This window comes from Terrapene carolina, unplaced genomic scaffold (assembly GCF_002925995.2).
Source record: "Terrapene carolina triunguis isolate 2854851 unplaced genomic scaffold, T_m_triunguis-2.0 Scaffold58, whole genome shotgun sequence".
NCBI lineage: Eukaryota > Metazoa > Chordata > Testudines > Emydidae > Terrapene > Terrapene triunguis.
In genome coordinates, this window is record NW_020664409.1 from 27,093,973 (window position 1) to 27,114,208 (window position 20,236).

At 41.7% G+C, this 20,236-nt stretch overlaps 1 protein-coding gene across 1 annotated transcript in view; it reads left to right on the plus strand.

The window, feature by feature from the left end:
* Positions 1–1,243: 1,243 nt before the first annotated feature.
* Positions 1,244–20,236, plus strand: part of PIEZO2 (piezo type mechanosensitive ion channel component 2) — a 279,377-nt gene continuing 260,384 nt past the window's right edge. Inside the window, exon 1 of the mRNA XM_026661020.2 lies at positions 1,244–1,316. The gene's annotated coding sequence lies outside the window, so the exon portion shown is untranslated. The remainder of the gene's footprint in view (positions 1,317–20,236) is intronic.

The following is a 20,236-nucleotide window of genomic DNA, read 5'->3' on the forward strand; positions in this document are numbered from 1 at the left end:
GCCCCGTGGAGGGTCCTCTTTTTTTATTTGTTAGATATGGTAACCCTACCTAACTTTTATAGATGTACCTTTGCTGAAACCTAAGAAATTACACTGATATAAATGAGATAAAAATCTAACTCTAAAGCTAGAAATCTCTATATTTTGTTTGATTTCACTTTTGGAAATATTCCAGGTTTGTCTTATATTTTGTTTAATTTATGGTACTTAGTGGATTCTTATTTCAGTCCACTGTTGGCTGTGTTTTTATGCTCCTTCCTCTATAAACTAGTGTAGTGCAGGTCACTAACAAATCTAGTAAACAGTATTCTATTTCATTCTCAACATGGACTCTGGACTCATGGACTCTATATAAACTATCATTGTGGCTTTCTACAGCGTTTATACCCCTTTTTATGGAGCATACAACTTCCATTAAAGTCAATTGAGCTTTTACACAGAAGAGCTGTGGATTAATTAAAACAGTTAAACTGCAGTTTAATTTAGGGATTGTCATTGTAAAAGTGGTTAATTATGGATAAGTAAAGCATATATGAGGACAAGAAAAATCTTCCCTATCTTATTTAAAAATGCTCTGTATTATCCCAGAATTTTAACTCCATCTGCCTCCTTTCAGAGCAATTCAGTTCTACACATATGCAATTAACTTTTGTCATCTTTTTTAGTTCTAAGTTTTGCATTAGAAAGAAAAAAATATATTTTAAATACAGTAAACCTGGTTTATCCAACCCCCTTAGTAAGTGAAATTCATCCCTTATTCAAATCTATCATTTGCTCATTGGCATAATTAGTTTATTCAGTAATCCCCCAATTATCAGTGCTTATGTCAGATGATTAGGTGATAGAAATATTGAAAATTTTCTTAATTGAGTTAAGACCGATATCTGGAGATTCTAGATAATTTCTAAAAAAAAATTGAGGAAAATATTGTATGAGTTATAATCGAGGGTTCTTATAACTGAAGTGCCATATTTGAACATTTGTTATAATCATGCTGTATACTGTGGTATGAGTGACAGAAACCCTCGAAGTAACATTCATAACTAGTGGGTGGTAACTGGTTCTATTTAGAAACCTTTTCCATTTACCAGACTTTTACAACATTTCTATGCTTGGATAATTTTAAACACTACTTTGACTCTTTTTGGAACTTCTCCCAACTATGTACATCTCAATATTTTGTCTTCTAGGACATACAGGACGGTTATTAAAATCCTTGTGTTTCATCAGTCTATCATTCCTGCTACTGCACATCATCTTCCAAATCACAATAAACAGCCTTGAAGCTGGAAACAATATTGAACCTGGTTTTAACTGTGAGTATCCTTTCTATCTTTGTTGTATTAACATAAAGAATGTAAGAATGCTTCGCTGGTATAAAAGAGAGGGGGGCTGATGGCTGGACTTTTTTACCAGTAAGGCTCTACCCAACTTTGTTAACCTTTGGCGTGCTGCAAGGCCCATCTTTTCCTTATGGGTCAAAGGGAGGTGGGAGGGGTTTATTATCAAATGTTTGTAATACTTATATTGCTGTCAGGGTAGTGTTCTCAGTGGGTCCATTATGTATTGTGCTACATGTGAATTTTATTTTTGAGAGTTAGACTGATTACCGCTATCGTATTATGCTTTCTATGAAATTTTGTTGCACTTGCTAATTTAAGTAACTTTAAACCTTGAATCCAAACCTTGGATTCAAGGTTTACAACCCTAAATAACATGCTACTTTCTTCTTCTCCAATATTATATAGGAAATAGCATTTTTAATATTTTCTTTTTGCGGTAACATTAATTAAAATAAATGATGTAACCTACTGTCTCTTCCTCTTTCAGAAAATATTCTTCAATAATTCAAATGTGAACACTGTTGTACAAATGTTGATTATCCAAAGATTTGAAATAAGATAAATGTAAACTCCAGATAGACTATTTATATTTGTCTTACAGTGCTTATGTTTGACATTTATAACTGGCAAGTTATCTTTGATAAATGCCCATTTAATTTATCATAGAGTGTGCTACTACCACTTTAATAAACAGTAGTACTACAATTAAATACAAGACACCAGTAAAGCTGAGCATCTGACCTAAAACAAAGAAAGCCCCAGGAAACTCAGAATTAATGCTAACACTTCATCCTTCAGTCATACTATTTTTTAAAGAAAAGATACAATTGTGCACATCAACTGACAGTTTTAACTCTGACTTATAGGGCTTTTGTCAGATCTTTAAGGTTCTTGAAAGAAATTTTTGCATTTTCAAAATATAAAATGCATATAATTGATCCAGTGCATTAGATAAGTTCCTTTGCTATTTCTATTTCTTTGATAATTATTATGGCTATTATAATTTATATGATCTATTATGGTAGCATTCACCATGCTCTAGGGACTTTCCATATATGTAGATAAATAATTCCTGCCCCCACAATCTTTATAATCTTCATGGACAAGCAAAAAAGAGGGTGGGAGGAGAGAGAGAAAACGTACAGTCTTTTTTTTTTTTTCTATAATTAGTATCAACTATGCCCAAATGGCCCTCAACCTAATGCCTTATTAGATTACTAGTTTCTTGCATATGTCGTAGTATAAGTAAGTATTGGTGAGAGATTAGGAGGAGGGCCTGGTATTGGTTTTATGGACTAATTCAGGCAGGATATTTCATTTAGAAAGGGGCATGGTAGTAAGTGCAAAGATGGTTGTGGCTGAAATGGATAAACGAGACTGTCAAGGCTGATAGTGTGGAGGAGATGGACATAAAAGAAATACTAAATATTATTTATTATTAAATAATGGCATCATAATATGCATGGTACTTAACAGAGAATAGTCATTTTGGGGCACTATCGTGGATCCTTAATCATACTTAAGCATGTAGCCCCATTGCAGTCATACAGTAGGGAATACTTATGCAAGTAAGACTTTGCAAGATTGTGCATGGCTAGGGTGACCAGATGTCCCAATTGGAAAGGGATAGTCCTGTATTTAAGCCCTCCTGCAGGTGTCCTGACTTTTTCTTAAAAATGTGCAAATTGTCCTGTATTTTTTGCATCTCCCCCATCAGTACTGGGTGGTCCTGCTACTGGTTGGATCCCTGCTTGCCAGCTGCCCACCCACTGGCGGTGAGTGGGGTATCCAGTGGGCAGCGAAGGGGGGGGGGGGGGTATGTGAGGCTGGTGGCGGGGTGAAGCTGCAGCATGGCGGGCCGGGCCGCTCTCCCTACCAGTCCGTCAGCACAGCCCCCACTCTGTGCCGGGTCTTGGCCAGCAGAACCCCGCCCCCCCCCCATCCCGTTCCCAGACGGTGCTGGCTGCAAGCTGCAGTGGCCAGTGAGTGCGGGTAGGCACCTGGCGGCGGCCGGTTACATGTTGCCTCTGCTGCCCACCCATCGGCCCTTTTACTTGTTCTCCCTCTCGCTGTCCTCTCCCTGCTTTGCCCCTTCACCCCCCTCAGCTGTGCGGAGAACCAGCCCCTGGTCGGAGCACTCAGCTCACCAGCAGCCTGGCTGGCAGGCTCCTTCCTTCCCTCACTGCCTCTGGCTGGGCCAGCGCCCTGGGAAAGCCCAAGACCCTCCGGCTCAGGGTGCTGGCCAGGAGGAGCCAAGCCCTGCGTGTTCCAAAGTCTCGCAAAGCACTGGCATGGGGCATCCTCTCCACCCCTCAGCTAAGCTCTGGAGTGGCTGAGGGGAGGTGGAGGAGCGATTTCCAGCCTATTCCTGCCCCTAACCTACAGGCAGTGGGGATGGGGGGAAGGGATGAGCTCTGCAAAGACATGGGCCAGGTCATCCCTCCCCCTCCCCCACCCCTCCACCCCCATAGCTGGAAGCAGTTCCCATCCCTTCTGTACTGCACAGTGTTGAAATGGTGCTGCTGGCCACATTCTTGTGTGAACCCTGGCAGAAATCTGGGTAGGGGCATGTGACTTCGCTTACACTCCCCCCTCCCCTCCACACACACACATGCATTGCCTCGGGAAGATGCGGCGCCAGGTACCAGAGAGGCAGGTTCATCCCGGTGGCCCAGCTAGGCATGGAGGGTGGACAGTGTAGGGCAGGGAGGGTCGGGTTGGTTGGTCACCCACCCTGTGTGACAAAGGGGTATGGGTGTGTGTGTGTGTGTGTGTGTGTGTGTGTGTGTGTGTGCCACCTCTCCCCTTGTGAACCCTAAAGCCTTAAAGCTAAGAAGGTAAATAAAAAGAATCCAGTTACACAATATTTCTTTTTAATGGGGGCTCAGTCAACTTGATGTTAATTTGAACGTTTGTACTGCATAGTTCTGATTGATTGCCGTTTAACTCGCTTGAATATGAGTAATTTTACCAAGTGTCCTGTATTCAGCATAGGGAGATATGCCACCCTATGCATGGCAGTATGTTAAAATAGAACTTGATGAGCCATGACAACACTGGCAACAGAGCACCTGAACGATATTAACTGTGCCCTGTGGTTCTACTATGCAATTATAGTCAATGCATTTTAGAGCAAGCTGACTTTTAAAGACACATTCATTCCTCCCCCCTAATATTTTGCCCGTCACTAGAGAGCTTATTTAAGGTTGTGCAGGAGCCTTAGCATGTTTGGATTTCTTTTAAGTTTAACTCTGAATTTCTTGGATTTGTAATTATTTTGTGTAATTATAACTTTAATTAGTTATAACTGTTTTTATATATAATATTTTTACTCTTAAATTACTCTCAGCCTTAATTCTCTTGTAACACAGGTTTTCAGCATAGCATACCTTTAAGAAGCAGTGACAGTTGGGCCAAGTAACGTGCCTGGGAAGGCTTGACACATTTATTCACTCGAGTTTCTGATACCACTGACCCATTACAACCAATAGATCTGTAGCAGAATTGAATAGGAAGAACTAGCTACTTCAGTTTGCTGTAGAGCAGTGTTTCCCAAACTTGGGACGCCGCTTGTTTAAGGAAAGCCCCTGGCAGGCCAGGCCAGTTTGTTTACCTGCCGCGTCTGCAGATCCGGCCGATCGCGGCTCCCACTGGCCGCAGTTCGCTGCTCCAAGCCAATGGGAGCTGCTGGAAGCGGCGGCCAGTACATCCCTCGGCCCGCGCCACTTCCCGCAGCCCCCATTGGCCTGGAGCAGCGAACCGCGGCCAGTGGGAGCCGCGATCGGCCGAACCTGCAGACGTGGCAGGTAAACAAACCGGCCCGGCCTGCCAGGGGCTTTCCCTAAACAAGCGGCGTCCCCAGTTTGGGGAAACACTGCTGTAGAGGGAAAGCATTGGTTGGTTGTTGCCTCTGATGCCACAGTAGCTGCAGCTGAGAGTGACCTGAGCTGTTGACCTGTCAACATTTTATTGTAATAATGACAGTCAGAAACAAAAATAGCTAATAAGTTAGGATAATTACAACTAAATTTCTTCAAATGCAGTGCATGCCTGAGATTTCAATGAGTTCGATCTACATGGACACTTTCTGAGAGTCTGTGTAATTCTATTACTGAGATCATTCAGGACAAGAAAAGGTTTGGTACCCATGCTAAATTTCTGGAAGGACCCAATTTTAAAATTAATTTTAGCTCATAAACTGATGGATTTCCTGTAAATTCCCAGATAAATCATTGTGTACACGGTAATTTTGGGGAGGATACAATATATTCTTCATATAGAACAAAAAGGTTGGATCCCTGCTTTAGATGCAAAACTCAACTCAGCTTTCATTATGGATCCATGACTGGCATCTCCATAATATAAAGACTTCCGTTTAGTACTGCTTCAGTGTACAGGACCATAGGTGATATTCGCGTTTATTATTGCAAATTGCAATACTATTATTATTATTTATTTTATTTATTGGGCCAGCTACACAGGCACTCTGGCTCAGGGGAGGAGGTAGGAATGACTCCACCCCAGTTTAATTTAGCCCAAAAAAAGGCCTGTTTACCCTGGCTTTGAGCTGCTGGGAAGTGTGAATTTTACTCAGTTTGAATAAATTAGAGCAAATGTTGCCCTCATTTAAATATAGAGAAATAAGTAATGTTATTTATTGGCTATTTAAGGCAGGAGTTTTCAGGAGAGCATTTCCCATTAGGCTGAAAAAAGTGATACTAGGACAGGGGGAAGGAAAGGAGTGACAGCAGAAGAGGAAAGAAGAGAATGATAACACTGAATTATTTCAGTGTATAGTTTATTTGATAATTTTTAAGTATTCAGGTGTTCCTCAAAATGTGTAAATGACATGAAATTGCTTTCATGCTGTAGGAAAATGAAAACTAGGCCCCAGAACTCAATAGTTTGTACCTCAGAAATAAGTCTTAAGGTTCCATAGAATTCTTCAGGCCTCTTATATAATATTGAGAGCTAATGCCAACTTGAACTGGGGATGAGAGATGGGTAAACAGTTTTTTTTTCAAATTTTGTAAATTCGTTTGATCCAGAGCCAATGTAGGTCATGTTGTTAACTCAGAGAATTTTTTTTCTCTCACTGCTGAGTTATTAAATCCCCTGAAAATACTTTCAGGGTTGGTAATAGAAACCTTTGCAAATCTTTTAAAAACTGGGGATAGTGCAAACTGTCACTTTTTAAAGGGTTAAAGTGATACAATAACAGTTTAACTAGTGAACTAAAACCCATCTCTTTAATCTTTTAAGTCTAGAAGCGTATAGATTTTGGCACCTGCAGAAGCAAAGTAGCAAATGTCAAACTGAAAAGTAAAAATTGTCTAGACATACAGAACTTCTTTTTTTTTTTTTTTTTAATTCTGCTTTCTATCCAAGACATTTGTAAATCAAAATGAAATACACCGGATGGCTTGGTTTTTGCACCACTAGATAGTGTTCCAGTTCAGGACCACCAAATATCAGCACACATACAGTTTCTTCATTTTGTTATTTTAAATACCTCACTCCCATTCAAAGCTCATACACCTTCAGCACAGCTATGAAAATCCACAGCATCTTCTCGAGTCTTTAGGACAATGTTATTGTGGCAGCATTAGCATTTAGAAATATTGAATCATTGGAGGGCTCTTGTTTCCTTTGAATCCAGTGACTATCACCTGGCATAAGTAAAAAAAATTCTTTAAAAACTGCACTTTTAACTTTATACCAGATTTCTGGTCTGTTAAAGGCTGCATTGTGCAGGTTTGACGTTTAATACCTCTGCTTTTTTAAAAATTATAGCTCATCTAGGTAAGAGAGGAAATAGATACAGCAGAAGTAAGATCTGCAAACCTTCCCAAAATATCTGTTGTGCTGCCTATTAAAATATTTTTATTCTGTCAGAAATATACTCTTAAAATAAATATCGGCTAGGTTTCAGTTATGCCATTACAAATAATATAGAATCTGGTTTTGATGTAGTAGTAATATAGGCACAGTAGTACATTTTTTTTTTTTTATAAATCATTTTTGTCCGTTTGTAACTGTTGAAATAGAATAATTATTATTAGATCAGTTGAACAACTTTTGGCCATAGAATCCATAATATTAGAAATTGAAGAGACATATGGCCTTCGGTCCTAAAGTACCTGCCCCGGGCTCTGCAGGATTTCATTCCTACAGTATATTTTTGTGGTACTTCCACAAGTCCAGTTTTAAATGACTTAATCGATGGAGTTTCTACCACTGAGGCAGGCTGTAACATGAACTAAATGATATCACAGGTAAAAGAGTTTTCCTGGTACTCATTCTAAGTTTTCTTTTCTTTAAATTAATGCCATTATCTCCATCCCCTTATGCCGCCCTAAACAATTCATGTCTTGGTGTTTGCACCCTTCTAACATCTGCAGATAGTTTCCACTCCAACGGTCTCCTCTTAATTATATTTTGGCCAAAGCCATACCTTTTTAGTGCCTGATTCTGCCACATTTGCTCTCACTGGCTATTGTTGTACTCTGTGGTAAGTCCTGTTGACACCTTTATTCAGACTGAATAGTATCTTACTCCATGAGACATCCCACTGACAACAATGGCACTACTCACAGAGATAAGGTTCTACTCAGTGAGAGTTAGAATACCAAAGTCTGAACTTCAACTATTCGAATTTTTCCTTATAAATCAAATTCTCTACCTGATAAATCTGTAACAGTTATTTTTACATATTTCTAAAGATTATACAAGTTATGGTTTAGTTTTATTCTGTATTATTTAGATGTTATATTTGCAGAGTGTGGAGTAAAATTTGATGTCAGGAGGAAGGATAGATTTATAGTTAAAGCATGGGATCTAGGTTCAGATCATGGCTCCGTCTCAGATTTCCTTTGTGACCCTGGGCAAGTCTCTCTCACTGTGCCTCAGTTTCTCTATCTGGAAAACATAGAACCATAGGACTGGAAGGGACCATGAGAGATCATCTAGTCCAGTCCTTTGCACTCATGGCAGGACTAAGTATTATCTAGACCATTCCTGACAGGTGTTTGTCTAACCTGCTCTTAAAAATCTCCAATGATGGAGATTCCATGACCTCCCTAGGCAATTTATTCCAGTAATTAACCACCCTGACAGTTAGGAAGTTTTTCCTAATGTCCAACCTAAACCTCCCTTGCAATTTAAGTCCATTGCTTCTTGTCCTATTCTCAGAGGTTAAGAACAATTTTTCTCCCTCCTCCTTGTAACAACCTTTTATGTATTTGGAAACTGTTATCATGTCCCCTCTGTCTTCTCTTCTCCAAACTAAACAAACCCATTTTTTTCAGTCTTCCCTCATAGGTCATGTTTTTTAGATGTTTAATCATTTTTGTTGCTCTTCTCTGGACTTTCTCCAATTTGTCCACATCTTTCCTGAAATGTGGTGCCCAGAACTGGACACAATACTCCAGCTGAGATCTAATCAGCGTGGAGTAGAGTGGAAGAATTACTTTTCATGTCTTGCTTACAACACTCCTGCTAATACATCCCAAAATGATGTTTGCTTTTTTTGCAACAGTGTTACACTGTTGACTCATATTTAGCTTGCAATCCACTATGACCCCCAGATCCCTTTCTGCAGTACTCCTTCCTAGGCAGTCTCTTCCCATTTTGTATGTTTGCAACTGATTGTTCCTTCCTAAGTGGAGTACTTTGCATGTGTCCTTCTTGAATTTCATCCTATTTACTTCAGACCATTTCTCCAGTTTGTCCAGATCATTTTGAATTATGCTATCCTCCAAAGCACTTGTAACCCCTCACAGCTTGGTATTGTCTGCAAACTTTAGAAGTGTACTCTCTATGCCATTATCTAAATAATTGATGAAGATATTGTACAGAACTGGACCCAGAACTGATCCCTGCAGGACCCCATTCGATATGCCCTTCCAGCTTGACTGCAAACCACTGATAACTACTCTCTGTGAATGGTTTTCCAACCAGTTATGCACCCACCTTATAATAGCTCTATCTAGGTTGAATTTCCCCAGTTTGTTTATGAGAAGGTAAGTCAAAAACATGGAGAGCTGGGAGAAAGGTCAGAATCTGGGGGGAGCAGGGACCGTTATAGCAGGGATAAGGGAGAGACAAGAGATAACAAGGGGAGGGGGAATCAAATCAGTATCTTAGATGTCTGTATATTAATGCAAGAAGTATGGGGAATAAGCAGGAAGAACTTGAAATGCTACTTAATAAACACAACTATGACATAGTTGACATCCCAGAGACTTCATGGGATAATACACGACTGGAATATTGGTATAGTAGGGTACAGCTTGCTCAGGAAGGACAAGCAGGGAAAAAAGGGAGTGCCTTAAATATTAAAAATGTATATACTTGGACTGAGGTTGAGATGGAAATAGGAGACAGATTTGTTGAAAGTCTCTGGGTAAGGATAAAAGGTGTAAAAAACACGGGTGATGTCATGGTAGTGGTCTACTGCAGACCACCTAACAAGGAAGAAGGGGTGGATGGGACTTTTTTTAAACAACTAACAAAGCACAGGACTTAGTGGTGATGAGGGACTTCAACTACTCAGACATCTGTTGGGAAAATAATATAGCAGGGCACAGATTATCCAACAAGTTGTGGTGGGGAATGCAGGCATACAGTCACCCCTGATACAAGGGGGAGAGACAAGACTGTAGGACTATTGCCTGTACCAGAGAAGTTTTGAGAAACTGAGAGACAGCGAGAGTGGAGACCATGGGGTCGGACTACTTGAGAGCCTGTATGACCCAGCTTGCCTAGCAGCAATGGTAGGTGTTTAAGCTGCTGCAGGAGAGGGCCCATAGACTGTCCAAACCAAGCACCAGGGGCAGGAGGCTGGTGTCTGGGCATAGACAATGTTTTGCCTGTGGGCAACAGGAACACTTTAAGGGGAACGGAGGTCCCACCCGGAGGATGGAGAGGAGGAGCCCAAGAGAACCCCCCCGTGAAGCAAACACGGAGGCCGTGGGCATGTTGGGCCTGTGGGAAACTGGGGCACGTGGAGACAAATATTTTATTTCAGAAGGTGAAGAAAGCTACTAGTGGAGAGGCTGTTCTAGATTTGATTTTGACACATAGGGAGGAACTGGTTGAGAATTTGAAGTGGAAGGCAGCTTAGGTGAAAGTGGTCATGAAATGGTAGAGGTCATGATTCTAAGGAACACAGGAGGGAAAACAACACAATAAAGATAATGGATTTCAAGAAAGCAGACTTCAGGAAACTCAGGGAGTTGGTAGGTAAGATCCTGTGGTAAGCAAGTCTAAGGGGAAAAACAGTTCAAGAGGGTTGGCAGTTTTTCGAAGAGACGCTATTAAGGGCACAAGAGCAAACTATCTCATTGCGTAGGAAAGATAGGAAGTATGGCAAGAGACCACCCTGGCTTAACCAGGAGATCTTCAATGATCTGAAACTCAAGAAGCTTACAGAAAGTGAAAACTGGGTCAAATTACAAACGATAAATATAAACATCACAAGTATGTAAGGACAAAATTAGAAAAGGCAAGGCACAAAATGAGATTAAACTAGCTAAAGACGCGAAGGGTACAAGAAAACATTCTAGAAATATATTAGAAGCAAGAGGAAACCCAAGGACAGTGTAGACCTGTTATTCAATGGCGGGGGGATGGGGAGGAACAGCAACAGAAAATGTGGAAATGGCAGAATTGCTAAATGAATTTTTTGTTTCAGACTTTGTTTTTCACCAAAAAAGTTAGGAGCAATTGGACAACTAATTTAGCGAATGCTAGTGAAAATGAGGTAGAATCAGAGACTAAAACAGGGAAAGAACATGTTAAAAATTACTTAAGTTAGAGGTCTTCAGGTCACCAGCACCTGATAAAATGCATCCTAGAATACTCAAGGAGCTGACTGAGGAGATATCTGAGCCATAAGCGATTATCTTTGAAAAGTCATGGAAGACTGGAGAGATTCCTAAGGCCTGGAAAAGGGCAAATATAGTGCCCATCAATAAAAAAGGGAAATAAGAACAACCCTGGGAATTACAGACTGGTCAGTTTAACTTCAGTACCCGGAAAGATAATGGAGCAAATAATTAAGCAATCAATTTGCAAACATCTAGAATATAATAAGGTGATAAGTAACAGCATGGATTTGTCAAGAACAAATTGTGTCAAACCAACCTAATAGCTTTCTTTGACAGAGTAACAAGCTTTGTGGCTAAGGGGAAACTCATCAGATATTGCATAGCTTGTTATAGTGACTGTCAAATGAGTGCTTGTCACACCTGTGGCATTTTTTCCTTAAATTAAAGTGAAATATAATTTCTTAGGGAACTGCTACAAAAGCATTTCATTTGCAGTACTACCAAAGTATACTTGATGTTTTGGTTTGTATTAGGAAGCAACCACATTTAGCATGAGTAAATTCAGTATCTCTGTTTATTGAATGTTCAAGCACAAAATCTATATCAGAACGTTGCTAGCAATGAGTCGTTGCTTAGTTCTGTCTTACTAGAAAGATTTTGTGTGTTTGACTACTGGAGATTTCTTACTAGATTGTATTGATTTTGATTTAATACTCTGTCTTTAAACTCCAGCATGTTTCTAGTTGGATTTATTATCTGCATGAAAAAATACTTTTACTTCCTTTGCTAAACAGATAGAGAATTAAAGGATCTCATTTCATGTTCATATTGCAGATGAGATAGTCAGACAAATGCACATCTTCCAAATACCTCTGAGCATTTCCTTAAAACTTACCCTATCTATGAGCTCCTCCTAAGTGGCAAGGGTCAAGGATGTGTTCACATTATTCCAGGTAGTGCTGTCCTTAAGAAGATAACTCATCTAGGTTAAAGTTATAGCACCAACCAATGAAGCTCTTTTGATTCTAACGTGTAACTGTATTTTCCAGAAATATTTTATCCACCAGGTTCAAAGGTAACAGTTACAAAAATACTTGGCCTGCTGATTAGTGTCTGAACAGCCCGATATTGGCTTGGCTCTTTTCTAGAAAAAATCTTTTCATTTGTCAGACAACAGAATTAGTATGTTTACCAGGTGAGAGAAGCAACACTCTTTTAACATTATGAAGAACTCTAAAGCTTCAGAGTTTTGAGACTTCTAAACACATCCATCTTGTTTTGAATATATTTTTTATTTTCTCTTTTTGGAATATTCAAGATGAGCATTAAAGGAGTGATGGATCTCTTTATTTCTTGGGAAGTCAACATTGAGCTGAGCTATTCTATTCTGTATAGGTAGCGCCCTACCAAATTCACGGCCATGAAAAACACATCACGGACCGTGAAATCTGGTCTCCCCCTGTGAAATCTGTTCTTTTGTGTGCTTTTACCCTATACTATACAGATTTCACAGGGGAGACCAGCATTTCTCAAATTGGGGGTGCTGACCTAAAAGGGAGTTGCAGGGGGGGCGGTCACAAGGTTATTTTAGGGAGGTCGCAGTATTGCCACCCTGACTTCTGCACTGCCTTCAGAGCTGGGCTGCAAGAGAGTGGCAGATTTTGGCTGGGCACCCAGCTCTGAAGGCAACGCCCCGCCAGCAACAGTGCAGAAGTAAGGGTGGCAATATCATACCATATCATACCATGACATCCTTACTTCTGTGTTGCTGCCTTCAGAGCTGGGTGGCCGGAGAGTGGTGGCTGTTGACGTAGAGCCCAGCTCTGTGGGCAGTCCCACAGAAGTAAGGGTGACAATACCATACCATGCCATCAGTGGCGTAGCCAGGTTCTAAGAGCAGGGGGAGCAAACATTAAAAAAGCATCCCCCCTTGGCTCTTCCTCTGGCCACGCCCCCTTGGCTGCTCCTCCGTCTGCACCGTGTTCCCCCCCCCATGGCTCCTCCGGCCGTGCCGCCCTTGTGGGCCCTCCCCCCCCATGGCTCCTCCACGTGGACGGGGAAGGAGGGAGACCAACCTGACTTGCTGCGGGCCCCCGGGGGCCCCGAACTCAGGGCAGCAGGGGCAGGCTCGGGGCGCTGGAAGGAGCTGGCAGGACGCAGCTGGAATCCCCGGCGGGCCGTGTGCTTGGCACCGCACGGTGCCGCTCCTCAGACCCGGCCTGCACCTCCGCGGCGGCTGCTGCTGCTGGTTCCAACCCCGGGGACCGGCAGGGCCAAGGGGAGGGGAGCGCCCAGCGCAGCCACAGACAGGGTGGCTCCCTCATGGCGCTTAAAGGGGGCTTCCCCTGCACCCCCCCCCAGCTAAGTTACTGATGAGAGCGGTAGGAGGCTCCCGGCAGATCTACCTCCCCTTAAGCAGGTCAGGGCTGGAGGAGTGGGGGGAGGTTGCTGGGTAGAGCAGGTATGGTGCAAACAGAGCTGCATTCAGATACGGCTAGGAAGCTGGTGCACAGGAGATTGGACGGGAGTGGGGAATGATTCGGAAGCAGCAGTGCTGACTTTGTTCTAGGACTCATAAGTCCTTTCATACCTGCTCTACCCAGCAACCTCCCGCCACTCCTCCAGCCCTGACCTGCTTAAGGGGAGGTAGATCTGCCGGGAGCTGCCTCCTCCTCCTCCTCTCATCCCCGGGGAGCCAGGCAACCAGCCGAAGCTGCCTGGAGCCAGCGAGCGAGCAGGGCTGGGGATGGGAGGGGGGGGGCGGTGCGGAGCCGAGAGCAAGCCGGCGGCCGCATGCAAAACCCGGCTCTGGACTCGGAGTCCGGAGCCCAGTGCTGGCTGTGGAGAAAGGCGCCGCTTTTGGAAAATGTGCTGAGGGGAAGCGGCTGCTTCCCCTGCACCCCCTAGCTACGCTCCTGCATGCCATCCTTACTTCTGCACTACTGCTGGTGGCTCTGCCTTCAGAGCTGGGCTCCCAACCAGCAGCCGCCGCTCTCCAACTACCTAGCTCTGAAGGCAGTGCCGCTGCCAGCAGCAGTGCAGAAGTAAAGGTAGCAGTACTGCGACCCCCCCTACAATAACCTTGCAACCTGCCCCTCCCCCCCAACTCCTTTTTGGGTCAGGACCCCTACAATTACAACACCATGAAATTTCAAATTTAAATAGCTGAAATCATGAAATTTATTATTTTTAAAAATCTTATGACTGTGAAATTGACCAAAATGGACCATGAATTTGGTAGGGCACTAAATATAGGTTCTTATAGCACACTCATCATTGTAGTAACTGAGTGCCTTCCAGTAGTGCATTAAAAGCAACATGAATAACATTTTTACATGTGTGTTCTCTCATCCTCTCTTCAGGGGGAGAAGCATGTGCAATGGAGTATCTTGCATTGGTAGAGCTTTTTCCCTTAAGTTTGTTGGGTTTTTTTTTTTTTGTTGCTTATAAATATACCCTTTGCTATGCATTTATGTTAGAGAAGGCAAGATCAAAGAAATGTGCCTTGCACTTGGGGTGGAAGGTGTTAATGTTTGTGATGATTCTTAGTTCCTGGGGGAATTCATTCTATAGTCTTGGACCAGACTCCAGGAAAGTTCTATCTCCCACACAAACAAGCTTCAAATTTCTTGTGGAGAGTTCCATTATGCCAGAGGAGTGTCGATGTCAACTATGGTCTTCATTCCAGAGCTTTACATCCTCTTTTAATTATCCTGGGCCCAGGGCATGTAATGCCTTGAGCATAAGGTTCGAGCCCTTGAACTTGATTTGAAATTCTATGGGAAGCCAGTGTAGGGAGTGGAGGAGAGGTTTGATGTGCTTGCAATACTGTGTGTGGCTGAGGAGACTCACTGAAGTGTACTGTACTAGCTGGAATTTCCTAAGCACTGAAGGCTTCATGCCCAGGTGTATCGCTGAGTCCAGCTGAGAGGTAACAAAGGTATGAGGCCAGATCATCATCTGCCAGGATGGGGCATGGTAACGTAGCCAACTGGAGATGGCAAAAGATGTTTCTCAAGAATGTTGCTATGTGAGGGTGGAGGTAAGCAAGGAATCTAAGAGGACTCCTAAACTCTGTGGTGAATTGACCAGTTGATGGGCTGTGTTCCTTCAACCCAAAGAAACTGCACCACAAACTCGTCAAAATGTTTTCTTGTCTCAGCATCACCTCTGACTTGCTCTAGTTCATCTTCAGCAGCTGTCCTACCTCCATGAGCTGATCTCCTCCAAACACTGGACTATGTTGGTGGTAGTGGTATGATCATATATGGTATAAAGCATAGGGAGTGCTGGGTGTCAGCTGACCAGTTTACCTAGTGGCTTTGTGTGGATGTTGAAAAGGACCAGAGAGAATTGATCCTTGTTGGACTTCATAAGACAGGGATCTAGTTGTGGAGGTGAATTTACCTTTTTGGGTGAATACCTCCAGGAAGGACTCAGAGCATTTTACTGCATTACCCTGGACCCCGTCACCTCTTTCAGGTGAGACAGTAGCACTTCAGGGTCAACACTGTTGAATGATTCAGAGAGGTCCAGGGGGACGAGAATAGATGTTTGCCCTCTATCCATTGATGGGAGGAGATCATCCATCAGTTTCACTAAGGCAGTTTCAGTTCCATGTCCTGGCCTGAATCCTGATTGTCATGTCTAGAATTTTAGTTGCAATTAGATGAGCGTTTGTAGATGGCCTTTGGTGGTCTCTGAGAGTTTTCTCAGGAAATGGAAGCTTGACACTGGGTGGTACTCGGCTAGACCTGATGTATCCGGGGTAGGTTTCTTTCAGTGTCAGTTGAACTATCATGTGCTTAAAGGAGGAAGGGAAGATTTACTTCTGTCAATGATCCATGAGACTATTTTGATCAGAGTGGCAGCAGTTTGTTCATGACTGCCTTTCACAAGGCAGGAAGGACATTACCAGATTCACAAATCTTGGGTTGCAACTCCTGTAGGGTGTCCAGAACTTCTTGATGAGTGAAGACCCTGAGCTTTGGGATTGCAGGTAGGCTGTTGGTTGGTGCACATAGGTGGAGTGAATTGATACTGTTTGAGAAGGCAAATTAGGATGATAGTTCTTTGCAGCAGTTGGTGCTCAGTTTGGTTGTAGATTGTTGCATCTCAGGATTGATGAAGCAGTTTACCAGCTTGGATGACTCCTTGGAATGGGATTTGGCACCTTAAGTGGAGTCTGGTAGGAAGGTTCGCTTGACCTGTAATCCAGATTTAGCATAGGCTTTGAAAAATGCCTTATGTTTCATCCTATCTGTATCAGCCTTTGATTTCCACCATTAGCACTCAAGTTTCATGGGTTTTTCTTTCTTTTCCCTCCATCTTCTCTTCATTGTTGAAATGAAAACATCTTAATCCATATACATTGTCAGGAATCTTCTTGTACTGTTGTAATAGAAGATGAAAAGGATGCTGTCGAGCTGATCAAACTTTGGGGGCAAAGATACCGTACCTTTTAAACTGTTGTGATCTAAATGGGCTATGTCTTGCATATTATAAGGGCCAAATTCCATCCTGATTCTGTATGTAGAAATTCCATTACTTTTTATATAATTACTAGGATGTCTCACAAAAACTTGGGGTAAAATATGGTCTGTAAATATGTATAAAAATTATTCCAAACATAGTCACCAAAATGTTACCATTTTTTTAAACACCCACTTTTTCCATAGAGACTAACAAATTTATTTGGGCATAAGCTTTCGTGGTCTAAAACCCACTTCATCAGATGCATGGAGTGGAAAATACAGAGGCAGGTATAAATACCCAGCACCTGAAAAGATGGGAGTTGCCTTACCAAGTGGGGGGGTCAGTGCTTATTGATTGGCTCATTAGCACTGACCCTCCACTTGGTAAGGCTCCAAGGTATTGCCATGGTACAAATGAATAATAACAACAACATGGGATTCCTGCACCGCTTCTTGTCACCAAAGAATGTCCATATGTAACCATGATAACAGCCCAGATCTTTGGGGAATGGAAACCTTATTGTATTACCTATGAGAGCAAGAACAAACTGCAGAAATATGTGTAAAACTAGCACAGCAAATTCAAACTTGGCTTCTGTGTGAAGAGTTCATTGTTGAATATATCTTCATCTCTCTTCACCTGGCAACAACTGAATGAGGTCTGAAGACTCAAAATGAAGGACCCAAGAAATATCAGCAATGCAGGATGCTTTAAAATGATATAGAACCCTTTTTCATTTAAATAACATTTTCTATAACTCCAGTTTCATGGTGCAGCACTTCATATCTAAGAAATATACAGTGCTATGAAAGAAAGAACAATAAGTCTTTGCGGGAAGGAGGCAAACTTAGACCTAACAGGGATGGCCATCCTTTGAAATAAGGGATAGTTGTGAGGCATGGTTCTGTGATAGCAAATATAGTCAAGTATATAAGATAATGGAAGAGTGTATCATTGTTCAATAGAAGCATCAGCCATGTCTAAGTATAATCCGTGTTTCCAAAAGTCTGTGGTTTATAGTTTAACTCCACTGATTATGCAGAGCTTATACTATATAAACCTTCAGCCATACTATGGTGTTGGCCAGATGAGATAACTTCATTGTAAATATAATTTGCTCTCTTAAAAGAAGTTAATTGTGTTCTGAATTAAGGGAGAATTATCTTCAACATTACTTCACCCATTATAAACAACTTTAAAAGGCCAGGAAATTTATGATGAGGGAAACAGAAGCTTCTACCATTGCTTTTTCAGCATATATAATAGATTATCTTTAATTTCCTGCTGACTGTTGCTGTGCAACAGCTCAAAGTGAGTATTCATTGTATTTTTAGTCTTCCAGTAATGGCCAGTTTATTTGCTACCAGTCATGTGCTACCACATGTACATCAAGTAGTATTTTAAATATTCATTTTCAGCTATTATATATCATAAATTCTGGAAAATGTATCTAATTCTTCTCTAATGCCTTTAGCATTCTAGTTTGTATTGCTCCATTTCAAACACTTCATTCATGACAGTTTACTCTTTAAAAAATCCTTCTGTTCGTTATAATGTGCAGAGGCATACCGTTTGCTGACGGTAAAATATTCACCACTCATATGTGGTGAGCAGCATAATGTCCATTGCTCATGGGAAATTGACATCTGCCTATGTTCATAAAAATTGTAATTAATTTCTTTGCTTGTGGGGGGGACGTGGCGGTTACACTGCATAATTTGAGTTTCTGTTGCATCAAAATTTCTTCTCTTGGCCAAATTTACCTACAGTGCCTCATGTCTTATGTGGTACTTTAGGTCTAATTTCTGTGACAAAGAACATGGCTTTATGGGGCAGCAATAATTATGAAATCATCTAATATTCTCCAGTTGCGATAATTCTAAAAATGAATCTTCAAGTAAAATTCTATAACTACATTTGTATTATTTATTTGCACTGAAGCATAAATAAACACCCGAATGATGCTGCCCTCTGAAAAATCCTTAATATGAATCAGAGAATGTAGAGGCTGAAGCTTTGGTCTGCATTGGCAGAGATTGTGACGAGTAAATATATTAGCCATCTTTGGAACTCTGTCACAGGCTGGGATAAATGAAGAAGTGGGGGAGCTCCCGTTTATAAACACCCAGCCAGCCAGTTAGCTGTAAAATCCCTTTTGGTGTCCGTTCTCTGCTTGCTTTACCTGTAAAGAGTTAACAAGCCCACAGGTAAAAGAAAAGGAGTGGGCACCTGACCAGAAGAGCCAGAGGGAAGGCTAGAACTTTTAAATTTGGGAAAGAAACTTCCCCTTTGTCTGTTGTTCTCTGGGCTGCAGGGACGGAGCAGCAATGCTATAAGCAGGAATGCTATGTAAGGTTTGAATCAGGTATCAAAAAGTATTTTCCATACCTAGAAGAAATAATTTGGATAGGGAATGTTCTGTTATCAGGTTTATTTCTTATTTTGGCTTGTGGATCCCCTCTGGGCTAACCCCTGATGCTTTTGTTTGCTTGTAACCTTTAAGCTGAACCCCCAAGAAAGCTAGTTTGGGTGGTTGATTTTTGGAATTGCTCTTTTAAAATCTAGCAAAAGCCTAAGTTCCAGATGTATTTTCTTTCTTTTTGTTTTTAATAAACTTTGCCTTTTTTTAAGAACAGGATTGGATTTTTGGTGTCCTAGGAGGTTGGTGCATATGTTGTTTGATTAGCCACAGCTAATTTCCTTTGTTTTCTTTCTCAGCTCTTCCCTGGAGGGGAGGGGGTGAAAGGGCTTGAGGGTACCCCACAGGGAGGAATTCCCAAGTGTACCTTCCTAGGTTCAAAGGGGTGTTTTTGCATTTGGGTGATGGCAGCGTTTACCAAGCCAAGGTCAGAGAGAAGCTGTAACCTTGGGAGTTTAATACAAGCCTGGAGTGGCAAGTATTAATTTTTTTAATCCTTGCGGGCCCCCACTTCCTGCACTCGGAGTGACAGCGTGGGGATTCAGTCTTGACACAGGCATTTTTCTAGAGTATATGGTCTTTAATGGATGGTGCATTGTTAGTCACGTAGTTTGAAATAAAGATTTTGTGGAAAAGTGACCTCTTCCTGGCTCAGACTTTAGTGTTGCTTCAGTGATCTCTTGGGATCAAACAATTTTACCTCGTTCAAAAATTCATACTCTGTTTCACAATCTGGAGACCTATCTTTGTTCAATTTTTGTGCTTTTCCTTTGACTGCCTCTTTGAACACCCCTAGAATTTCTTGTAGAACAGGAAGAGGGAAACTCTATTCCTCGTCCGTATTCAGGATTGATAACCTTTCTGGAACCAATTTTTTTACGTGTTTAAGAGAGATTTCTTAGTCTTGTACACATCAAACTGGTATAACTCTCCTTAGCTCGCTACATGATGTTGTTCATATGGTGAGATACTCAGGAATGGACCATGATTTTTCAAGTTGAAGATTAATTTTTAGTAATGTTGTCAGGAACCATTGAGTAATAGATTTTTTTCTGTGCCTGGGAAGCAGAATTAGAGTCTCTTGTTTATTATTGATGTCATCCTCTTCAAACTTTGCCATCCGCTTGGCATGAAACTTGGACTTGAGGCTGATGGATTTCCAAACATAT